The sequence below is a fragment of the Somniosus microcephalus genome, chromosome 7 (genome assembly GCF_052327205.1).
Source record: "Somniosus microcephalus isolate GS21.2 chromosome 7, FLI_Smic_1.0, whole genome shotgun sequence".
Taxonomy (NCBI): domain Eukaryota; kingdom Metazoa; phylum Chordata; class Chondrichthyes; order Squaliformes; family Somniosidae; genus Somniosus; species Somniosus microcephalus.
Genome location: NC_140993.1, coordinates 43,644,412 through 43,667,961, shown reverse-complemented (window position 1 = coordinate 43,667,961; position 23,550 = coordinate 43,644,412). Strand labels below are relative to the sequence as shown.

The 23,550-nt window shown below is 44.5% G+C and overlaps 1 long non-coding RNA gene across 1 annotated transcript; it reads left to right on the top strand.

Annotated features, from left to right (window-relative positions):
• The first annotated feature begins 10,797 nt into the window (after positions 1–10,797).
• On the top strand, positions 10,798–23,054 carry LOC147114622 (uncharacterized). The gene is made up of 3 exons (XR_015078910.1): positions 10,798–10,923; positions 19,577–19,684; positions 21,122–23,054. It is a non-coding gene; the product is annotated as an uncharacterized LOC147114622 (long non-coding RNA).
• The last annotated feature ends 496 nt before the right edge of the window (positions 23,055–23,550 follow it).

Below are 23,550 nucleotides of genomic sequence, written 5' to 3'. Positions count from 1 at the left end.
AGTTTCTTAATGTTAAGCTGATATTTCCCCACAGTGATAGAAGGAAAATTAGGATTTGATAAATGGAAGTTATCTTATAAACTAATTGCAGCACCGTCTCAAACGGCCGGGAGACTGCTTGGGAGGCTGTCCTGTTACCCAAAGATAAACCTGGACAGATAGTTAGAGACATGAGGCCAAAGACCAACAGATTATATGGGATCGAGAACAGGATACACGGGACGACCAGAAGGAGGTCCCAGTAATAGGTAGCAAGGTGATGGCAGAAATAATACCAGCCAAACCAGGGCTAGCACCCAGATGGTCAGGACCTTATGAAGTATTAATGAATAATGACACATGCGCTCATGTAGATGGGTCCGGAACGGGTAAAGGAAGGTGGAAACATTGGACTCGGTTAAAAATATATAAGAAAGACAATGAGTAAACCAGAGATGGTGCCCTTTTTGAGCAGAGTGAGGAGTATACTAGAAGAATGGGAAGGGGAGTTACTACATATATCAATGATAGGGCTGTGTATGATGATAATCGTATATGCCATAGTTTGCATCTTCAGGTATGTCTGGGGACAGAGCCACAGAACAAGAAATGAATCAGATGTACAGCATTTTGAACTGATAAAATGGATAAGAGCAGAATAATTCTAACTGGTGACGACCAGCCCCTTTTTGTAATTACAGGAACATTGGATGTCCGGAAGGAGATGGAGCGTCCTCACCTTGATCCTAGGGATGAACATAAGTATTGCCGTTATCGAGGGGGATTAGTAATAAGGAGAACACAGGATGAGGTGTATTTTAGTGTAGCACATAGAGTTACTAAGCTTGCCATTAATATGAGTACTTTTGAGATACAAAACAAACATGGAACTCCCTGTGGGTAAAACAATTAGAGGGTCCACAGGGAAAATCTATCTTACAAAGATGTAAGAAACGGGGAGTATTGGAAATGACCGGAGCAGGGTATGCGGCCAGGTTAGCAACAGTTAATAGCTTGGATATAGAAGGAGTAAACAAAAGAGTAGAAGAATTACAAGCAAAAATAGAGAAGTTACTAAAACAAGCTACTGGAAATAGCCAGCAATTGACACTGGCAGGGAAACAAACAATAATGCAATTGTTGGGGGTGGAAGAGGTAGTAGCCCCCCATGCAGAAACAATCAATACAATTATTGATTGACTGAATAATGCTTCTCGCCAAACCAATAAGGAACTAATGTGTCATGTATGGCTCATGGCTATTGTTGAATGCTCAGCATGACATGAGGCAAATAAATAATGGACAGATCCCTGATTGGATTACTAATGAGGATCTGGAACCTTGGATTGACACAAATAAAAGCCTATGCAAAGGATGTAAAATGGGACAAGTATACTGGGCAGGCGATTGTCTGACCCCATGGACTAAGATGATTGGCTTTCTACTGGCCATCCCACAACTCCCAGAAGAGGGACAGCCCCGATACGACGTGATTAATATAGGAGAGGTACAAAGGGAAAGTGGGTTAAATATCATGATGTCCCTACCAAGGCGCTTTGGGAAAGGGATGAAGATAATAAACAGAAGAATGGAACCTAAAGTGGGGTGGTAATGGATGGGTGCCACCACAAGGGAAGGACATGGGTGTGCACACACCCCCCCACCGAGGGAGACACATCCGAGTGCGGATTTATGAAAATTACCAATTGCACCCTCGAGGTACACCCAAGGGGGATACCAGACATGGGTAGCACCAAAGAACAACGGGACATTTTGTGTCACCACAATTGAACAGAAATATGAATATCAAGATATGACTTGTCCCATTCCCCAACCAAACCTTTGTTTTGGTCTAAAGATACCTACACAGATAGGAAAACCTGGTCATTTGATAATATGGGACTTACTAAAAAGGGTTGACACTTATGTCATACCAGAGCCCAAGGCAATTCCTGAGTTAGAGGAAGCTTGGCAGAAGTTACGGCAGGAAACGAAGGAAATTTTAAAGTACCTTATCATAAAATAGAAGAAGGCCTAAAGAAACAACAAAAAGACATTATTACAACATTAGTGGAAACTCACCCACTTCCTCCTATTTTGATAATTGGGGATCAGGATGGTCAGGGACGTTGGGCGCCTCAGTGATACAAGGCATAATGATATTCCTCATGATTGTTATTACGATATATTGTGTATTTTTACTGCTCCAGTGCCTCTGCACCAGAATGAGTAAAGCCGAAATTGGTGCAGTAAAAGAAGTCGAGCCTGAGGAGAAGCAGGTAGCGAAGTTAAGAATGGAAAACTCCCCCGCCTCTCCAAGGCAAATGGTGTAAGATGTGATAGGAAGCCCTGAAATTATGAGGGATTAATTGGGCATGGTAATTAAGGACCGGGCCGGCCAACCGGAGGTGGCAGAAGGAGGGTGGCAGAAAGAGGGTGGCAGAAAGAGGGTGGCAGAAGAAAAGTGATGAATGAGGATTGGTGAGTGATGACAGTCTCGAATTGGCACGTCATGCACCCAACGTGGGAATGAGGGACAGGCCTGAGCGGAAAGCCTAAACCATTAGTGCAGGGTCTAAGTGGCCCCGGGAATGGCTACCCTGGAAGGAATGACCACCCTAAAGGAAAGCCCACCGTAAAGGAAAGACCACCCTACCGCATGGAGGGGGAAGTCGGCCTCCAAATTGATAAGATATATACACATGTATAACCTAAACTGGTAGAAGGCCAGGGAGTGCACGCTCTGGCAGACACCAGGAAGTGGAAATACATGTTGACCTGTTTGGAGCAATTGTCCAAAGGTCAAAAGGGGGGACTGAAGTAAGATATTAAAAATTGGATTTAATAAGGTAAGACAAACCAGGATTCATTTGTAACACCAATATACAAAATGGAGGGAATAGGTTAATTCGTGCTTTGAGTTGAACAATAGAAGTCTGTAAAAATTGTATAAACCCAGATAAGTTTTAAACAGGACTAAGGGTCAAATGCTGAGAGATTAAAACTGACAAAATGACCCCTGAAAAGAGGGAGAGATATATGGGTTCGGCCACACGAGTCGACACCTATGCACTTAAGGGTCTGTTAGTGTGAAACACAACAGGGTTCTATTCTTTAAAATAACTAAAGTGTTTTTGCCTTGTAGAAATAACTCAAGAGAGAGAGAGTCAGAAAGTCTGCGGATTGCCCGCTTTGGAAAGATCTACTATCTTAGAGAAACACTTACAAAGACTGAGCCATCTGACAACAGCAAATGGATGACTGTAAAGTAATAAAAATGAGACCCAGGGTCATGAGAAAGTAACGGGACCAACTGATAACGAAATGTGAGATTTGTAAGCGGCTGGAAGAATGGAATGTCATGGTTTTATAATTACAATTTAGCTATAACTCTGTATATGCTAATAAGCTTATCCCCGCCTCTAGGGCAGGGCCTTAATTTTTGTATAACTGTGTGGACTTTGAGAAGCTTGTTGGAGTTCGATTCAGACGTGATCTGGAGGCTCTCCTCAGGCCTGAGTAAACCGTTTTGACTTCAATTAGTGGTCTGTCTTTCTTTCAACAAGCCAGTGACGTCGACCTTGTATATCACTTGGCCCGCACTTTGGGGGCTTACATCACAAGCACTGAGGGGGATCTGACCCATGAGAGGGAAGTTGGTGGCAGACATTAAGGAAGTGGAGGTTCCTCTCCAAGCGCTCACACTTCCATGCCACTGCAGAGCCCTCGGTCAGAGCCCCACCAGAGTCCACACTCAACTGAGATCGGCGTCTCAACCCTTGCACAGCCGCAGGAGCAGCAGACTTTTGGCGAGCCCTCACAGGTTCGCAACCCCAGAGGACGCCCGCCAAAGGTGTCGAGACAGGAGCAGCAAGAAACTGAGGAAGGGGCCTCCACATCCCTGAAGCCACAGGGGAAGCATCACGTAGGTGCATGCGTAAGAGAAAGATACTGCACAAATAGTCACAAGGGTAGTCACTTGGGTGAAATTTAATGTTTAATGTTAAAAAGCCATCAGATGGTTACTGTAAATAAAAAATCTGATGGCTGCTGCTGCAGTTGTGGCGTGCGTCATTTCGCTAATGGGACTTCCACATTGAGGGCTTAGGATTACTTACAATTGCCAGTATGGTGGTCAGAGTGCTAGCAGTCAGCTGGTTCTTGGCCATTGTCGATGCTCTGGTAAGAAGCTGCGAGGCAAAAGTGCTTGTTTGGTTATGCTAAGCAAATCTGGCCAAGATGAGTGCGTTCCTTGCATCCCGGGCAGCAATGTGGTCGCGCGCTGGCGCCTTCTGGCCTGTGCAGCTTCAGGTGGGTGAGCAGCAGCTTGGTGCTCCTGTTGTTGCTGCTGATGTTGGTGCTGCTGTTGTTCATGCTTCTGCTGGTGCCGCGGCTGGTCTTCGTCCTCATCTGATGACCAGAAGGGAAGGAAATAAATGGCTCCCATGCTTCTGGTATATGCCTCAGTTGAGGAAGCGCTCAGTCAAGGTGGCGAGAGGGGTTTCCCAGAAGGTCACACTGGAGATGGGTGTCAGGCTCCAAACTTCCAAAGCTGTGGTTATGCCTTCTAAAAGTTACCCCAGACCTGAGACAACAAAGTCCTGCCACCTGCAAATGATGGCTGATCAAATCTCCTATTTAATGGTTGAGCTGCAGCTGATAGTCAGCAATCCAATTGTGCTCCCGCCAGGATTCACCGTCGTGTTTCAGATCAGGCGTGCTTCAGATGGGAAAAGGGTTAATATCACAAAGGCCTATCAAAATGGCATTATAGAGGCAATTTAGTGCTTGTTAAGGGCCTTAGCGGCCTATCCCGCCTCTTGGAGGCGGGACGGAGACGGGACCAGTAGACGCGATTTAATGAAAATTGCTTGGAGGGGGGCTGGTGGCGGGGCTGGGCCTGCCTGCCAGATTTTGCTAATTTAAACCCCCCACACGTCTCCAATCCAGCCTCAACGGCCCGATGAAAATCGAGCCCAATATGTCTGTTGCAGCACTTCGGGTCGGAAGTGTGCATAGAAACATAGAAACATAGAAGATAGGAGCAGGAGTAGGCCATTCGGCCTCTCGAGCCTGCTCCGCTATTCAATGAGATCATGGCTGATCATCCAAACTCAGTACCCTGTCCCTGCCTTCTCCCCATATCCCTTGATCCCTTTAGCCTTAAGAAATATATCTAACTCCTTCCTGATTATATTTAATGAATTGGCCTCAACTGCCTTCTGTGGTAGAGAATTCCACAGGTTCACCACTCTCTGGGTGAAGAAATTCCTCCTCATCTCTGTCCTAAATGGCGTACCCCTTATCTTTAGACTGTGACCCCTGGTTCTGGGCTTCCCGGCCATCGGGAACATCCTTCCTGCATCTAGTCTGTCTAGTCCTGTTAGAATTTGATAAGTTTCAATGAGATCCCCTCTCATTCTTCTAAACTCTGTAATGTTATCTTAATAACGTAATTACGAGTCTCCCAAGCAGTTGTAGTGGAGTGCCATTTATTCAGTCCTGACTCTGTGTCTGCTAGTACAGTACCTCAAGCATGGCCAAGATGGCGTCAGATCCCGCCCCCGGATATGACGTCAGCCGTCAACCAGCTGTCAATCAAACCCCGCTGTCTTTACGACAGCTACGGTTATCCGTACATCTTCCCCCTTCAATGACGACATAAAACAGTAACAACATAACATAACATAACACAGAACACTTGTTAACATCATATAGAAACATTCAGTGTAATGACACCATTGAACTAATTGCAGGTAGGTATAAACCTTACCCACACCCAGGAGTCCATTAACTGTTTACAGTCTTATCAATCCCTTTCTACAGGTCAAGTTTAACTACAGGCTTTCTGGTGCACTGTGACCTGCGTGGCTGTACGGGTGTTTGCTGAACCACCCCAGTTGTATCCCTTAAGTTCATGTCTGTACCACACAGGTCCCTTGTCACATTATCACTACTGTGTCCTTCGTCACTTTGTGGCATTTCCCTCATCTCGTCTCTTTGTGGCATTTCACTCATCTCATCATCCTCTCTGTCCTCCTGAGGCTGAAAGGTCTCTGTGGTTTTCAGTAGGTGCCTCCTGTTTCTGCGAAACACATTGCCGTTCTCTGTCATGACACTGTATGACCTGTGGCAACCTGTTGTAGAACGGTGGCTCTTTTAGGCCATGACTCAGGCCCTTCAATGCGAACTATATCCTTCTCCTGTAGAGGCACTAGTGTAGTGGCTGTGCGGTCATGAAGTGTTTTTTGTTTCTGTTGCAGTTTCCGAGCCTTGTCTGCCCACACCTCATCTCTGTGGTCAGGTGTGACATAAATGGGAAGTCGTGTACAGATTTTCCGACCCAGTAAGAGCTCAGCTGGAGACTTGCCACTTGCTAGCGGGCCCGCCCTGTACGACATCAGGGCCAGATATGGGTCAGTATTGCTGTGTGCTGCTTTCTTTAATAGTCTTTTCACAATCTGTGCCCCCTTCTCCGCTTTTCCATTAGCCTGAGGATAGAGCGGGCTGGAGGTTACATGATTAAACTCATACTCTGAAGCAAATGACTGAAACTCATGACTAGCATAGGGAGGGCCATTATCAGAGACCAGGGTTAGAGGGATGCCCTGCCTGGCAAAGATTGACTTCAGGTGAGTTATCACAGCTCTTGATGTGGTACTGGACAAGAGAGCCATCTCTGGATAATTGGAATAATAATCAATAACTAACAAATAGTCTTTTCCTTCATAGTGAAATATATCAGTTCCGACCTTTTCCCAAGGTTGTGATGGGAGCTCTGTGGTAATGAGGAGCTCTTTTGTTTGCTTGTAGTGATACTCCTGACATGTAGCACACTCGCCGATCAACTGGTCAATATCAGAGTTCATGTTTGGCCAGTAGAGTGCCTCACGTGCTCTCCTTTTTGACTTTTCTGCACCCAGGTGCCCTTCATGTTGAGCATTTCTTGTCGCATAGAGGTGGGCACTACTATCCTGTCACACTTAAGCAGTTGTCCATTGACCACAGAGAGCTCAGACTGAATGTGATAATATTGGTTACATGACCCTTTCTTCCAGCCCTCTTGAAGATTTCTCATTGCTTTACTCAGAACTGGGTCCTTTGATGTCTCTTTGACTATCACTGATAGTTGTTCCTGTGTGGCGGGTAATGCTGTGTAGACCATATCCACATGAAGGGCCACATCCTCTTCTGATTCACTGTTTTGTGTGGTGTAAGACGCAGCCCTGGATAGTGTGTCTGCAATGAACATTTGTGTCCCTGGCACATATGTTAGCTCAAAATCGTAACGTTGAAGTCTCATCATTAGGCGTTGTATCCGTGGTGACATGTCACACAGATTCTTCTTTGCGATCCCTAGCAGTGGCTTATGGTCCATTTCTAGGATAACCTTGGGAAGACCATAGATGTAGGTATGAAATTTTTCACACCCAAATGCCAAGCCAAGGCACTGCTTCTCGATTTGCGCGTACCGGCACTCTGTAGCCGTCATGGAGCGTGACGCATACGCCACTGGTCGCCATTCTCCTTCATCTTTCTGTAGAAGGACAGCCCTTAATCCATTCTTAGAGGCATCTGTGGACACTTTTGTCCTCTTTTTAGGGCAGAAGAACTTCAGTAGGGGTTCACTTGCTAGAATGTGTAGCAGCCCCTTCCATTCTCTCTCATGTTCATGTCCCCATTGGAACTCTGTCTCTTGGTGCAGTAGTTTTCGCAGATGAACAGTTTTCACTGCTAGATTTGGAATGAATTTTCCTAGGTAGTTAACCATGCCAAGGGCCCGCTGAACCCCTTTCTTGTCCTTTGGTTTCTCCATGTCGTGTATAGCCTTTACCTTTGACTTGTCTGGCTGAATCCCCTCTGTAGAGATCTTGTCTCTGAGGAATGTGATTTCATTGACACTGAACTGACATTTGTCTTTATTTAGTTTGAGTCCATACTGCTGTATTCTCTGAAGTGTTTTCTCCAGTCTGGTGTCGTGCTCCCCCTGAGTGGAGCCCCATACTACCAGATCATCCATGTACACCCGCACTCCCTCCAGGCCCTCGATGACTTACTCCATTGCTCTGTGAAAGATTTCTGGGGCGGAGCTAATACCAAAGGGCAGACGCTGGTAGGAGTATCGACCAAACGGGGTGTTAAAAGTGCACAGCTTAGCACTTTCTTCATCAAGTTTCAACTGCCAGAAACCATGTGAGGCATCCATCTTGGAGAAGATTTTCACTTCTGTCATTTCGCTGACTATTTCCTCTCTCTTTGGAATTTGGTGGTGCTCTCTTTTGATATTGGCGTTAAGGTCCTTGGGATCCATGCAGACACGCCATTTATCAGTTTTCTTTGAATTGATGCAGACCATGGAATTTACCCAGTCAGTCAGTTCCTCAATCTTCTTTATGACAGCTAGTCCCTCCATGTGGTCTAGCTCTTTCCTCAGTTTTTCACGGAGAGCCACTGGAACTCTCCTGGGTGCGTGAATCACAGGTTGTGCATCCTCTCTCAGTTTGATGGAGTATGAAAAGGGCAGTGCTCCGAAACCCTGAAATACATCTGCATATTTGTGTGCTATAGTCTCATGAGTTAGATTTGTACTATCTTGGGGGGCACTCTGCACACAGTTCAGTTCATTGATAGTATAGACTCGTTTTACCAAGCCCAAATCCACACAGGCCTTATCCCCCAACAGTGACTCATGTCCTTCGGGCACTATAACAAAGGTCAAAGGGTGAATGTAATTTTTTACCTTAACATTCAGCCTACATGTTCCTTTTGTTTCAATGCTTTGTCCATTGTATGCCTTCAAAGACACTGTCTTGTTCAGTATTTTAGGTCGCATTTTGAGATTCCGTGCATCACTCCAGCTTATGAGGTTTGCCTTAGTACCTGTATCTAGCTTAAAGGGAACAATGGTGCCATTTACCAGCAAGGGAGCTATCCAAACTTCAGTCTTTGGTCCTACAGAGTGCACTTCATTAGCATTTTTGCCCTGTTTTGACTCATTTTGCACCATTCCAACAAACAAAATCTCTGCTCCTGTCTCTTCAGTCTCAAGAGCATGCACTGTCTTTTTACCTTCAGTTTTCTCTTCCCAAAAACACATCTTGGCAAAGTGATTCCTGCCTTTACATTTTGCACAGTTCTTCCCATAAGCAGGACACTGTATGGCTATGTGTTTATTACCACACCGTCTGCATTCATAAGGCATCATCGTCTTGAACTCCGTGGGCCCTCTTGTGTCCCTTTTGTGTACCACATCCACCAGCAGGTTTTTCAGCCCCAGGGTGCTCCCGCCCGCTGCTGTGCTGCTCCCTTCGAAAGTTTTCGTGTGCATGGCTGAGAGTTCACTAGCATGACATATTTTTACTGCTGCATCCAAATTTAGGGCATTGTCTCTAAGCATTCTCTCCCTCGCCATCTTGTCAAGTATTCCAAAAACGACTTGATCGCATATCATCGATTCCTTCAGGTCCCTAAAGTTGCATGTTTGTGCTTTTATTTTCAAGTCCGTCAAAAAAAATCAAAGGATTCTCCTTGCTTTTGCACGCGGGAGCGAAACACAAATCTCTCATACGTTTCATTCTTTTTTGGAGTGCAGTATTCGTCGAACCGTTCTATCACCTTGTCCAGATCATTTTTATCATCTTTGGCTGCAAACGTAAATGTATTAAACAGCTCGATTGCCTGCGAGCCAGCCACTGTTAGCAACAAAGCTACTTTACGTGTTCCAGAGCTAGTCGAAGCGTCAATCGCTGTGAGGTAGAGAAGAAAGCGTTGCTTGAAGACACGCCAATTTTCATCCACATTTCCTTCTAGTTGCAGGCTAGCCGGAGGTTTTATTCCTTCCATTGTTGTAGTATGTCCTTATCGTGTGTTCTATAAATCCTAGTACCATGTAATGTTATCTTAATAACGTAATTACGAGTCTCCCAAGCAGTTGTAGTGGAGTGCCATTTATTCAGTCCTGACTCTGTGTCTCCTAGTACAGTACCTCAAGCGTGGCCAAGATGGCGTCGGATCCCGCCCCCGGATATGACGTCAGCTGTCAACCAGCTGTCAATCAAACCCCGCTGTCTTTACGACAGCTACGGTTATCCGTACAAACTCCAGCGAGTATAAGCCCAATCGACCCAATCTCTCCTCATACATCATTCCTGCCATCCCAGGATGCACAAGCTTCCTGCCTGCCATTTTGGGGTCTTATTAGGTCGTGGAACAGCTGAAAAACTGGTGCTAGGGGGCCCAATTTCTAGGCCTATGATGTTAAAATGGGGATTGAATTACATCTGCGCACCCTGGTCCAATTATCCCTGCCAACTAACCCCACCTCACCTGAAGAGTGCACTTTGTCTTGACTTTCCCACGTGCAATGTCAGTCTTCTGTCGAGTGCATTTACCTCATAGTCTAGATCTCACAGCCTAGGAATCACACACCAGCCTTCACATTTTGGTACAGATGAAAAAAAAACCTTTAAAAAATGAGAAAAAGAATCTAATTGACCTGGATCCTGAAATATACAGGCAATTATACAACCCTCTGGCTCTAAAGAGGTTAATTCAAGATATTACAGTTATCATATTCAACAACGGCCATAAAAATTCAATGGCCAAGTCAATAGATAAGTCAGGAGCGTCACAATCATGCTCCAAACTCAAGCGTAACCATGAACAACACCATGGGAGATTCATTAATTTTCTATATATATATATATATAAATGCAAACGTGTGTGTGTTCTGAATCAGAATTTTAAAAAATAACCTAATTTTTTTTCAGATATTTTGTGACGTCAGTAACAGTGTCCTCTACGTGTTGCGACTGTGTATAACTGCAGATGAGGAAGAAACACAGGCGGCAGAAGAATAAACTGAGTCATTACTTGCAAGCTGCAGAGTTGGTCTGCTTTTCATCTCAGCGAAAGGGGAGGAAGCATGACTGCTTCAGGCAGTCGGTAAGTGGAAATCCCCACGTCCCTACTAAAATTACAGGCTGATAGCAAAACATTTTAAAGTGAAGAAGCTTTCACTAAGTGGCTTGTTAGTGCCATTTTTTTTCTTTCCAGTTGATGTCGATTATTACTGGCAGTTCAGGCTCTGAAGAGAGGTTTGATCACCATGGCGATGGAGAATCTGGTGTTGCAACAAAGATTCCCTCGTCGTACTTGAGTGATAACATCAGGTGGTGGTGTCTCCGGAGCAGAGGCCCGAAAATGAAATATTTAGCCTGGCAATATGAAAAGAGAGAGAAAAAAAATTCTAAACAGAAACAAAGCTGTTTACAATCGGCCAGTAGGGTTAAAAAAAAAGCGAATTGAAGTAAAACACAAACATAATTTCTCCAAGGCGCGCAGCGGTGTTAACACGTAATCCATCAACGTGGCATGCATTGCACATTTGAATTCAGCGACTTATGGGAAATTGGCATATCTTTTTGCAGCAAAGGTTTTATTTTGATGAATACATGTACCTATCAAGATCAGGGATGTCAATTTTTGGGAAATTAACAGGGTGAAATTCCCCTCGCTTGCGCCTCCGGTGGGAGGCGCTAACGGGGCACAAATGGCTTTGCGCCGCCCCGAGGCGATAACCGGGCCTCCCGCGGAATTCGGCGGGAGGTTAGCGGCAGCGCTGCCGGCTTTCGCCCTGTTCTTTTGCGCCCGGAGATAATGACATAATCTCCGGGCGTATCACCCCATTAGCACTCCCGATGCAAAATTCCCTTTTACGCCTGCCTTTGCGCCTCTGTTTTTTTGCGACGGGTTCAGTAGGCGATTTCCAGTCAGGAGGCCTGTGGAGGAGCGCTATTTAAAGGCATCCACCTCTGGTTGTTATTTCTGTCGGCTAGGAAACCGAACTTTTTGCTGCTCAAAAGCAAAGAGCCCTTTTGAGTATTTGAAGTGTTTTTGAGATTTACATAGAAACATAGAAGATAGGAGCAGGAGTAGGCCATTCGGCCCCTCGAGCCTACTCCGCCATTCAATGAGATCATGGCTGATCATCCAAACTCAGTACCCTGTCCCTGCCTTCTCCCCATATCCCTTGATCCCTTTAGCCTTAAGAAATATATCTAACTCCTTCTTGAATATATTTAATGAATTGGCCTCAACTGCTTCTGTGGTAGAGAATTCCACAGGTTCACCACTCTCTGGGTGAAGAAATTCCTCCTCATCTCTGTCCTAAATGGCTTACCCCTTATCTTTAGACTGTGACCCCTGGTTCTGGACTCCCCTGCCATTGGGAACATCCTTCCTGCATCTAGTCTGTCTAGTCCTGTTAGAATTTTATAAGTTTCAATGAGATCCCCTCTCATTCTTCTAAACTCCAGCGAATATAAGCCCAATCGACCCAATCTCTCCTCATACGTCATTCCTGCCATCCCAGGTATCAGTCTGGTGAATCTTCGCTGCATTCGCTCCATGGCAAGAACATCCTTCCTCAGGTAAGGCGACCAAAACTGCACACAATACTCAAGGTGTGGTCTCACCAAGGCCCTGTACAACTGCAGCAAGACATCCTTGTTCCTGTACTCGAATCCTCTCGCTATGAAGGCCAACATACCATTTGCCTTCTTAACCGCCTGCTGCACCTGCATGCTTACCTTCAGCGACTGGTTCACAAGGACACCCAGGTCTTGTTGCACTTCCCCTTCTCCCAATCTATTGCCGTTCAGATAATAATCTGCCTTCCTGTTTTTGCCACCAAAGTGGATAACCTCGCATTTATCCACATTATACTGCATCTGCCATGCATCTGCCCAATCACCCCAACCTGTCCAAATCATATTGAAGTTTCTTGGCATCCTCCTCACAGCACACACGCCCACGCAGCTTTGTGTCGTCTGCAAACTTGGAGATATTACATCTACTTCCCTTGTCTAGATCATTAATATATATTGTGAATAGCTGGAGTCCTAGCACCGATCCCTGCGGTACCCCACTAGTCACTGCCTGCCACTCGGAAAAAGACCCGTTTATTCCAGAACGGCTGCTGAGTGTCGTGGCAGATACTACAGATGGCCGTGCTGGATATCCTACACCAGCTGTGTGCATGGAAGGCCCGACTGTACACTGCACCAACTCAGGCTAGGTAGCGGCATGACAGGCATCGCCAAGTGCAATGGTGGAGTGGCAGTGGTGGGATCAGGAATGCTGACATCCTGAGAGAGGACAGCAGCTTCCTGCTCTACTGACACACTGACATTCTTCCGGGGCAGCAGCTCAGGATCCCCACTGATCCGCTGGAGCACAGGTTGGTGGGCTGCTGCAACACTGTGAGCTCCCCAGTGCACTGTTGTGGACCCAGCTATGATGGCAGCAGTCAGAGCTTGCGTGGCATCCAGCTGAGACGGCATGAGAGCAGTCTGAGATTGGATGCCAGCAACCAATGTCTCCATCACAATGTTGGTAAAGCGAGTAGCTCTCTCTCTATCTGTGGCTTGAGTTATTAGTGTTGGTTATTAAGCAGTTCTTCTCAGAGCCATGAAAAGGGTCTGCAGTGTGTGTCTGTTCTCCTCGAAGCAAGCAAAGCTGCAAATGAGCATCTGGTGAATGATCAAACCTTCCCTTTAAGAGCTGGAACGAAGCAGCGTGAGTGATCAAATCTGTTTGGAACTCACCTGAAATTTGGCAGCTCTCTGGTGTAAGCGCCCCTGTAGCGCCCCACTGAGGACATTAGCGCTTGATTTAGCACCCCTCTCCCTTCCTGGGGCAATGTCAGGGAATTTAGGTGAGGCTCAGAATCATTAGCGCCGGGCGCTAACTTTTCCGACTTTTTCCAGTTAGCGCCCCAAATGGCCCTCATGGGGAATTTTGTCCCCTAAATGTTTTTTTCACATTTTGTCTTCTAATCTCAACAATCTATCCCGGTACACTTAAATCCAACCGATAATATAAGCATGGTCAATGAGGTCTCGTGGACTAGTTGTGATCAGCTAATGGGGTTAGAGAGGAATTTTCCAGATTTTATTTCCCTAATTTGCCTCTCCCAGAAGATTACATGGTTGCTTTTGTGTAGCAGGCTTCTAATCATGATGTTTCAGGCATCACATAAGAACATAAGAACGTAAGACGTAGGAGCAGGAGTATGTCATTCGGCCCCTCGAGACTGCTTCGCCATTCAGTAAGATCATGGCTGATCTGATCTTGGCCTCAACTCCACTTCCCTGCCCGATCCCCGTAACCCTTCACTCCCTTATCGTTCAAAAATCTGTCTATCTCCACCTTAAATATATTCAATGACCCAGCCTCCACAGCTCTCTGGGGAAGAGAATTCCAAAAATTCACAACCCTCTGAGAAGAAATTCCTCCTCATTTCCGATTTATAAGGGTGTCCCCTTATTCTGAAATTATGCCCCCTAGTTCTAGATTCCCTCACTAGGGGAAACATCCTCTCTGCATCTACCCTGTCAAGCCCTTTCAGAATCTTATATGAATTCAGAATTCAATAAGATCACCTCTCATTCTTCTAAACTTCAATGAGTATAGGCCCAACCTGCTCAACCTTTCTTCATAAGACAACCCCTTCATTTCCAGAATCAACCTTGTATTGATTTCTTCGTGGGTTCAATGACGAGACATTTATGAAAGAGAATGTCTTTTAATCTAAAGTCTGTTCAACTCTTTTTAACAGCATTACAGGAGACACCATGCTAGTGATCCATCTAAAAGCGAAACTAAAACTAAACTGCTTGTCTCTGTCACATGCCCTCTGCTGGTCAGGCATAAGTAATCAATCAGGCAACTATGCTGGTAAGGCATCATAATCAAACAGGCAAATACCATCACTATTTGCTGATATCATTACATCTCCCTTTCTTAAAACAAAAGTATTTTACTTTTAACTAACAACATGTTTTCTTTGTATTAATCTGCATTTTAACTGTAACACTTAATGAACTTACATTAACATTATCATTATCAAGGTTTTTTAACCTTGCTTTGTGTGTTCACATGAAATATGTAAATACACTAGAACTTGAAGAAAGAATAAGATAACATTACTTCCTTCTATAACAATAGTCCTTAAATTTGCTCAATGAGTCTCTCAGGAGGCTTCACGTGTCTTGAGGATTTTCTGATTGTCCTTGAATCTAAGTTGTTGCCTCAGATGATTGGTTCTCAGCTGTGTGATCAGGTTGTGCAACAGTATCAGTCTTTTGACCTGCTGTGTGATCAGGTTGTTCAACAGTATCAGTCTTTTGACTTGCTGTGGCTGGTCCCATGAGAAGATCTCGACGATTTCTTCGCAGAACAGCACCCTCATCTGTCTGAATGGTGTATGATCTTGGTTGAACTTCACTCAGGACAGTTCCCTTCTGAGTCCATATGTTTGTTTTGTCTTTGAACCTTACTTGGTCACCAGTGTGGAGTTCAGGTAGGTTTTGTGTTCCTCTGTCATAGTAGTACTTTTGCTTTTCTTTCTGTTGTTCTTTGAACTTCCTCACTTTCTCCCCCTCTTTCGTTTTCAAGAGGTTCTCCAGGATGGGTAGGTTTGACCATAGCCGACGTCCCATAAGGAGTTGGGCTGGTGACATACCACACTCGAGCGGCGTTGTGCGGTATACAAGCATGCTTTGGTAGAAGTCAGTTCCACTGTCTTTTGCCTTGTACATCAGTCTTTTCACTGTCTGGACCGATTTTTCCACTAGACCATTGGACAGTGGAAAGTGAGGACTTGACGTTGTGTGGACAAAGTCCCACTCTTTGGCAAAGTGTCGGAAACTTGCATTGTAAAACTGAGGTCCGTTGTCTGTGAAGACCTCGCTTGCCACGCCATGTCTGGAGAATATGGCTTTCATACATCTTATCACAGCATCTGCAGTGGTGGTGTACAGTCTACAAACCTCTGGATACAGGGAGTAATAGTCTGTGACTACAAGATAGTCCTTCCCTTGACATATGAATAGGTCAGCGCCTACCTTCTGGTAAGGTCTGTCTGGTGCTGGGTGTGGCTTTAATGGTTCTACCGGATTGCTTGCTCGATATTTCAGGCATATTGTGCAGTTTGACACCTCATTTGTCACATCTTGGTTGATTCGTGGCCAGTACATCACCTCTCGTGCTCTTTTCTTACACTTTTCGATTCCCAGATGTCCTCCATGGATCCTTTTTAGCATCTCTTTTCTCAGGCTCTTTGGGATAACTATTTTACTTCCTTTGTAGATGATGTCTTCGACCACTGATAGTTCTGCCCTGCAGTTCCAGTACTCTGCTATGTCAGGTGAGCAGTCTTGCTTCATGCTGGGCCATCCATCCAAGATGCTTTTCCTCAGTCGTCTCATTGTTTCATCTTTGTTTGTCTCAGTCTTTATGAGCTCCATATTTGCATCTGCTATGGGCAGTGCACTTGTGATCATGTCCACGTAGGCGTTCACTTTTTCATCCATTGTGGTGTTTGCGGGCTCACTTGGGTCTACAGCTCTGGACAACGTGTCTGCTGTATACATCAGCTTACCCGGTGTGTACGCAACATTCAGCGTATAGCGTTGCAGCCTGATCATCATTCTTTGTATTCTAAGCGGACAGCTATTCAGTGGCTTTTGGAACAATGCAATCAAGGGCTTATGGTCAGTCTCTACACTGATTGCTTGTCCTGCCACAAACTGGTGAAATATTTCACAGGCGTATGTGATGCTGAGCAGCTCCTTTTCTATTTGAGCATATCGCGTTTCCGCGTCTGTCATTGAGCGCGATGCATATGCAATAGGTTGCCAGTAGTCATATTTTTGCAGAAGAACGGCACCGAGCCCACTCTGTGATGCATCTGATGATATCTTGATGGGTCTCGCTGGGTCATAAAACCTCAGAACTGGTTCCTCTGTGAGCAGTTTCTTTAGATCGCTCCATGACTTCTCATGCTCATGATTCCATTCCCATTCTATGTTCTTTTCAGTTAGTCGTCTCAGTGGCGCCATCTTTTCTGAGAGGTTGGATATGAATTTACCCATGTAGTTGATCATTCCATTAAACCTCTGCACGTCCTTTTTGCATTGTGGCTTTGGCATATTCTCAATGGCGGACACCTTTCTGGGATCTGGTCTGATGCCCTCACTGCTAAGGATATCTCCCACGAATGTCAGCTCTGTCACCCTGAGCTGGCATTTCTCTCTATTCAGCTTCAGGTTTGTTTTCCTTGTTGCTTCCAGCACTTTTTTCAGTCTCTCGTCATGCTCAGTTCTCATGGTTCCCCATACTATGATGTCATCCATTGATGTATCAACTCCCTCCAGATGCTCATAGATCATATGGATAGTTTTGTGATACACTTCAGGAGCTGAGGCAATGCCAAATGGTAACCTTAGGAATCTGTATCTGCCAAATGGACTGTTGAACGTGCACAGTCTTGAACTTGCCTCATCCAGCTTCATCTGCCAAAATCCTGATGATGCATCTAACTTGCTGAAATACTTTGCATTTGCAAACTGTGACATGATTTCCTCACGTGTAGGAAGCTTGAAGTGCTCTCTCTTTATTGCTCTGTTTAGATCTCTTGGATCCAGGCAAATTCTGAGCTTTCCATTCTTTTTGTCCACAACAACGAGGGAACTCACCCACTCAGTTGGCTCATCTATCTTCTGAATCACGTTCAGGCTTTCCATCCTGTCCAACTCTGCCTTCAGTTGCTTTTGAAGAGCAAACGGAACTTTTCTGCATGGATGTATGACCGTTGGCATACTTTTATCTACTCTGATCGTGTGTTCTCCTGGCAGGCAGCCTAGACCCTTAAATAGGTCATTGTACTCTTTCATGAGTTCATCATAGACTGTCTCTCCTTCGCTTTCCACAACGAGGACTCTCTTTACCAGGTTCAGTCTCTCACAGGCTTTTAAACCTAGTATGGCTTGCACATCCTTTGGCACCATGATTAATGCTAGCGTGTGCTCTCTGTCCTTGTGTGTCACTTTGACAATGCATCTTCCTTTCACTGGTATATCAGTACCTGAGTATCCTGTCACTTTCACTTTTATTCCATGTATCTTTGGTCTGGGTCTAATTTTCTTAAAATCGGTCTCTGATATCACATTAACTTGTGCTCCAGTATCCAATTTAAATGGAATGTGTATGTCATTCACTTTTAGTGTCAACATCCAGTCTCTTTTTTCTTCTTTGTTTTCAGACACAACATCAACATAGAACTCCTCTATCTCGCTTTCACCTACTGCATGGACCTTGCTTTGTTGCGCTTGGTTCTTGCAGCAACGGGCATAATGGTTGTTTTTGTTGCAGCTATTGCATTTTTTACCATATGCTGGACACTTTTTTGGTGTGTGCTGTGTACTGCATCGACTACATGACTTTCGATTGTCCCTTTCATTTTCGTTCGCTGGCCACGCCTCTTTTTTCACATTGGCGCTCTTTTTGTTAAACGGTTTGTGTCCGTTCTTACTCACTGCATCCACGTTGCAGCTACTGTCACTGAACAGCTCCTTTGCCTGCGACTTCACAATCTCTGTAGCCCTACACAGTGCTATGGCTTTTCCCAGGTCTAGATCTTGCTCTCTTAGCAGTCTTTCCCTTAGACCATTATCTGGAATGCCACACACCAGTCTGTCTGTTATCAGCGAGTCTGTCAGTCCCCCAAATTCACATGTTTTGCTTCAGTTTCTCATTTCAGTCACATACTGATCAATAGTCTCACCCGTTTTCTGTACACATGTGAAAAATCTGTGCCTCTCAAACGTCACGTTACATTTAGGTATGCAGTAGGCCTCAAACTGTTCCATTATTTTATCCAGCTTCATTTTGTCTCCATCAGCAGCGAATGTGAAGTTATTATACACCTCCAGCGCTTCATCACCCACGACATGTAAGAACACTGACGCTTTTATTTTATCACTTTTTGCGTCAGCTCTGATTGCTGATAAATACAACTCCAAACATTGTTTGAACCTTCTCCAATTTTCAGCCACATTACCTGTCAACTGAAGCTTCGCCGGTGGGAGTAAACCTTCCATTTTTCACTTCGTTAGCTATTCTCCAATGGTGAGTAACAATGTTCTCTTTTGGCTTGCTAATATGTGGAGAGCTGATTTAACTTCAGATTTTTCCTCTTCATCTCTTTCAATCACTTCTGACACCATGCATTGATTTCTTCGTGGGTTCAATGACGAGACATTTATGAAAGAGAATGTCTTTTAATCTAAAGTCTGTTCAACTCTTTTTAACAGCTTTACAGGAGACACCATGCTAGTGATCCATCTAAAAGCGAAACTAAAACTAAACTGCTTGTCTCTGTCACATGCCCTCTGCTGGTCAGGCATAAGTAATCAATCAGGCAACTATGCTGGTAAGGCATCATAATCAAACAGGCAAATACCATCACTATTTGCTGATATCATTACAAACCTCGTGAACCTTCTCTGAACTGCCTCCAATGCAAGTATATCCTTCCTTAAATAAGGAGACCAAAACTGTACACAGTACTCCAGGTGTGGACTCACCAACGTCCCGTACAGTTGTAACAGGACTTCCCTACTTTTATACTCCATTCCCTTTGCAATACAATTGTGAGCAGCAGGCTCGATGGACCAGATGTTCTTTTCCTGCCTGTTATTTTCATATGTTTGTATTTTCATATGTTCACACTTCCTTTCTCACTATTGTGCAGGTAGCAATTTGCTGCAAAGTGGAGGAAATGCGCCACTGAGGAGTCCCAGCAGGAAAGAATGTAGCACCTCATGGAGAGGTCCTGTGCTATAGGCCAAAGCTTCCAATGGTAATAATGGGTGCCATGAATGATCTCCCTAGATTATTAGAAACTTGTCATTGTGTTGACTTATCATGGTGATAATGGTCATTGGTGAGCCCACCGACTAATGCATCTGTGGCCTGCTTGATACATCTGTGGACAGCAAAATGCGAGCATCGAAGGAGCCAGACACATAAAAATGAAGGCCTGAGGTGACTTTGACACCCACGTGCAATGCTGCATTCATGTCGCAAGTTCTCCATGAAGGAGATGGCACACCTCTATCATTGATTCCGTCCTTAGCCTCAGCCTTCTGAGACACTGCTGCCCTGTCATTCCTGGATAGCTGTGCCTGGGATGGTAGACATAATATCCTAGAAACCCGATGGTGTCGCGCTGGTTTTTCAGGTATGAAACAGAAGCCTGTGCATCCAATATAGCTGGCAATGTGCACACACTCATTTTGTGCTGGAAGTGCGCTGCTCGCCATGTTGCTAAGGCAGAAAAGGAGGCACCCAATGCCTGCACCTGAAGCAGGTATTAGGCCCTTTGCATATAAAAATAGGGGGCAATGCCTCTTTGAGGAAATGGTGGCCTACTTGTCGACTAACCAGCAGTCATTACTGGAGGCTGCTACCAAAAGAGGACGTTTTCTTAAAAATACTCACCTGAACTTGGAGCCATAGACCGTTGTTAGCCCTCACTTAGTCCCCTCGCTCGATGCAGTGGACCAAAATTGAAATCCACTGCAGGCGTCTGCAGCTCGCCAGTCTCATGTAAATGAAGCCCGAAGCCCAATATTGGGCAAGCCTTGGGCCTACTCAGGCAGCCCAACATGAACCAATTTCTAAACCGATGTGTCATATATTGGTGAGACCCGATGGTGCATCTTGTATGCCACCTGACAAAATGGGCACTCCTAACATTCTCTTGCTGGTCCTCCTTTACCAACTGTAATTTGGTAAATGTCTCAATTTTGTTGATTGAGACATTTTCTGCCTTAACTGTTTGCTCTTGTGTAATCACAAAAGGAAGGAAAAGAAAAAAATATAGGCCTTGAAATTAGGCTGTGCAAAGATTAGCATACAAATGTATAATGCATTAGTTCCCATTAAAGTGTTGCACAAAAGATTTATGTAAAAATGTATTAAGCGATGTCATAAACTAATCGCTGTCCAGCATCATTTCATGGCTAAAGTGAATGTCAATATAGCAAAGAAAATGCAAGAAAGGATTACATGATGGCCCTTATAATTGTTATTTCTTTTTTAAGGCATTTACCTGCTTTGTCAACCAGGTGGATAATTGGATGAGCACATGCTTCCTTTCCAGCTTGGCTTCTCATTTAAGTCCAGGATTGCCTGCAGCTCCTTAGCTAAAATTGTTGTCGTTCAACACCTAGTGACATCATCAGGTAAGAATGTTATTAGTGTGGTCCTTTGTAATGTCTTCTCTTTTTTGCAGACACCTAGATGAAGGGCCAAGATTGTGCAGGACACCTCATCAAGTTTACTTCAATAGTATCTCTCAATCTCACAACCTCTACCACCAAGATATCATGGAACACCATTACCGTCAAATTCCCCTCCAAGTCACACTCCATCCTCAACTTGGATATATACTGCCATTCCTTCATCGTCACTGAGTCTAAATCCTGGAATTCCTCAGTTAACATCACTTTGGGAGCACCATCACCATTGGGGTTGCTACAATTCAAGGAGACAGCCCACCAACACTGTCACCAGCTCAGGACAACTGGAGATGGACAATAAATGCAACCTTGCTAACATTACCCTCATTATGAGAATGAAATTGAAAAAATAAAATCAAAATGTAGTTATTAATGTGACACTGAGCTTTAGTTTTAAAAGCCTGAAGATTGAGGGAAAACTGAGAATGTTAAGGAGTTCCACAGTTTGACATCCTGAGAAATAATGAGTTAGAGTAGAAGGATATGCATTGATTCTTGATTTCAACATAGTGACAATATTGGGGAAGAAGAAAGCATGCAGAATGGATTACTTAGTGCCTAGAATAAATAAGGTGAAAATTGAGTGCAGCATTGAGAATAATAACATTGATACAAAAAAGAGATAAGATAATCATGGGGAGAAAGGTTGTAGCTAGAGGTTACAGACGAATCATCTATCAGATGTCAGGTTTCCCAGGTATTCAATTATTGGACAGATTTGGACAGAGTAATTATTATTGAAGGGAAAAGACATATTTGATAGAAGAAACTAAGTTTCTTGGGTGTAGTTGCAATAATAAAATAGGTGTGGGGGTTCCTTTTTAGATCAGAGTAAGGGCATGAATGTTGGCAGCTTGAGAAAGACCAAGGGTTACCATAGGAAAGAGGCAATGGCCATTAATAGACTTGCAACATAAATGAGGGAATTGAGCAGGATTGCAGGGGAGAATGTCAAGAAATTCAGAACTTCCCTTTGCCTATCCTCTCCACCACCTACTGCATGTAAATGGCTGGGGTCCTGGCAGATGTTTCCTGCTTTTATCCACACACTATGCTGATTCCTGGGGCTAAGTTGAGGCGGTGGTAGGCCCAAGGAAGCAGTGGTAAATACCCGTATGGATAGAGAGGGCCTTATAGCAGTCTCCTCTCCAACCAGATGAGCAAAAAAGACTTGTGTGCTGAAGGCCTCATTTAAATGCAGTATGATGCAGGACATAACCGCCCCCCCCCCCCCACCCCCGCCCCCCACTGAAAATCCTCCCCAAAGAGAAAAATCTAGGACTGTATCTTTAAAGAATTGAAAGAAACCAAGCCTTCCTTATCCTTTTGAAAGGCAGCGAGCAGATCAAGATGGAATTATTCTGTCATTAATTGCAACAGGAGTAAAGATTATGTGCACTAGGGGTGTGCAATCTAAAAGAAGTTTGATAAATAGAAAGTGGAACTATCAGCGAAAGACCATTGGATGATGAGTGGAGAAGGTCATTGATAAGGTTAAATGCGTGGATCAAAGTGTGGTGTGGGAGGCAGGGGTTTCGCTTTACGGGCCACTGGCACCAGGGTTGCGAAATACCAACATGTCACATGAAAGAAGCTAGCTAACAGTAATATAATTAAGTTGTTTGTGAAAGAAGCTAGCTAACGGTATAATAATATAATTAACTTGTTTTTGACAGAATGTGATTAAGGGTTGCTAAGGTATCGGCTTGGCCAAAGGTGAAGGATGCTAAAGTACTAGATTGGCCAAGGAATTAATGTAATAACTGCTGATATGGTACCTTTCCTGTTTTTAAACTGTATAAAAGAAGCTCGGCTACTATTGTAAAACCGAGAAGCTGGCAGCTGAGACCGCGGGGTCTACTGTTCTTCTTCTCCCAGAGCGCTCTGTACATTAAACTGTGCATTTTTACTTCTCTCAAACTATTTGGTTGTGTGAGTTTATTCACATAAGTCTAAGTTGGGTAACGCGTCGACCTCGTATATCACTTGGGACGCTCAGGCTCCAATTAGACCCTAACATGGGGATAGAGCGGGAAGGTGGAGTTGAGGTAGAAGATCAGCCATGATCTCGTTGAATGGCGGAGCAGGTTCAAAGGGCCAAATGGCCTACTCCAGCTCCTATTTCTTATGTTCTTATGATACGGAATAGGAACAATGTGTAACAGAGGAGCTTTGAGGAGCCTCTGAATGTCTGACAAAAGAGTGAGATGATAAGCCATCAACTGCAGCACAGACAGAGTAATTTGAAAATAAACTAGAGTGGAAGCCATATTGAATTCAGTTTTAAAAATATCTGGAAATAAGAAAGCTGGTATGAGTAAAAGTGACCATGAAGGTGCCAGATTGCCGTAAAAATCCAACTGGTTCACTAGTGTTCTGTAGGGAAGTAAATCTGCCATCTTTAACTGATCTGACCCCTAGG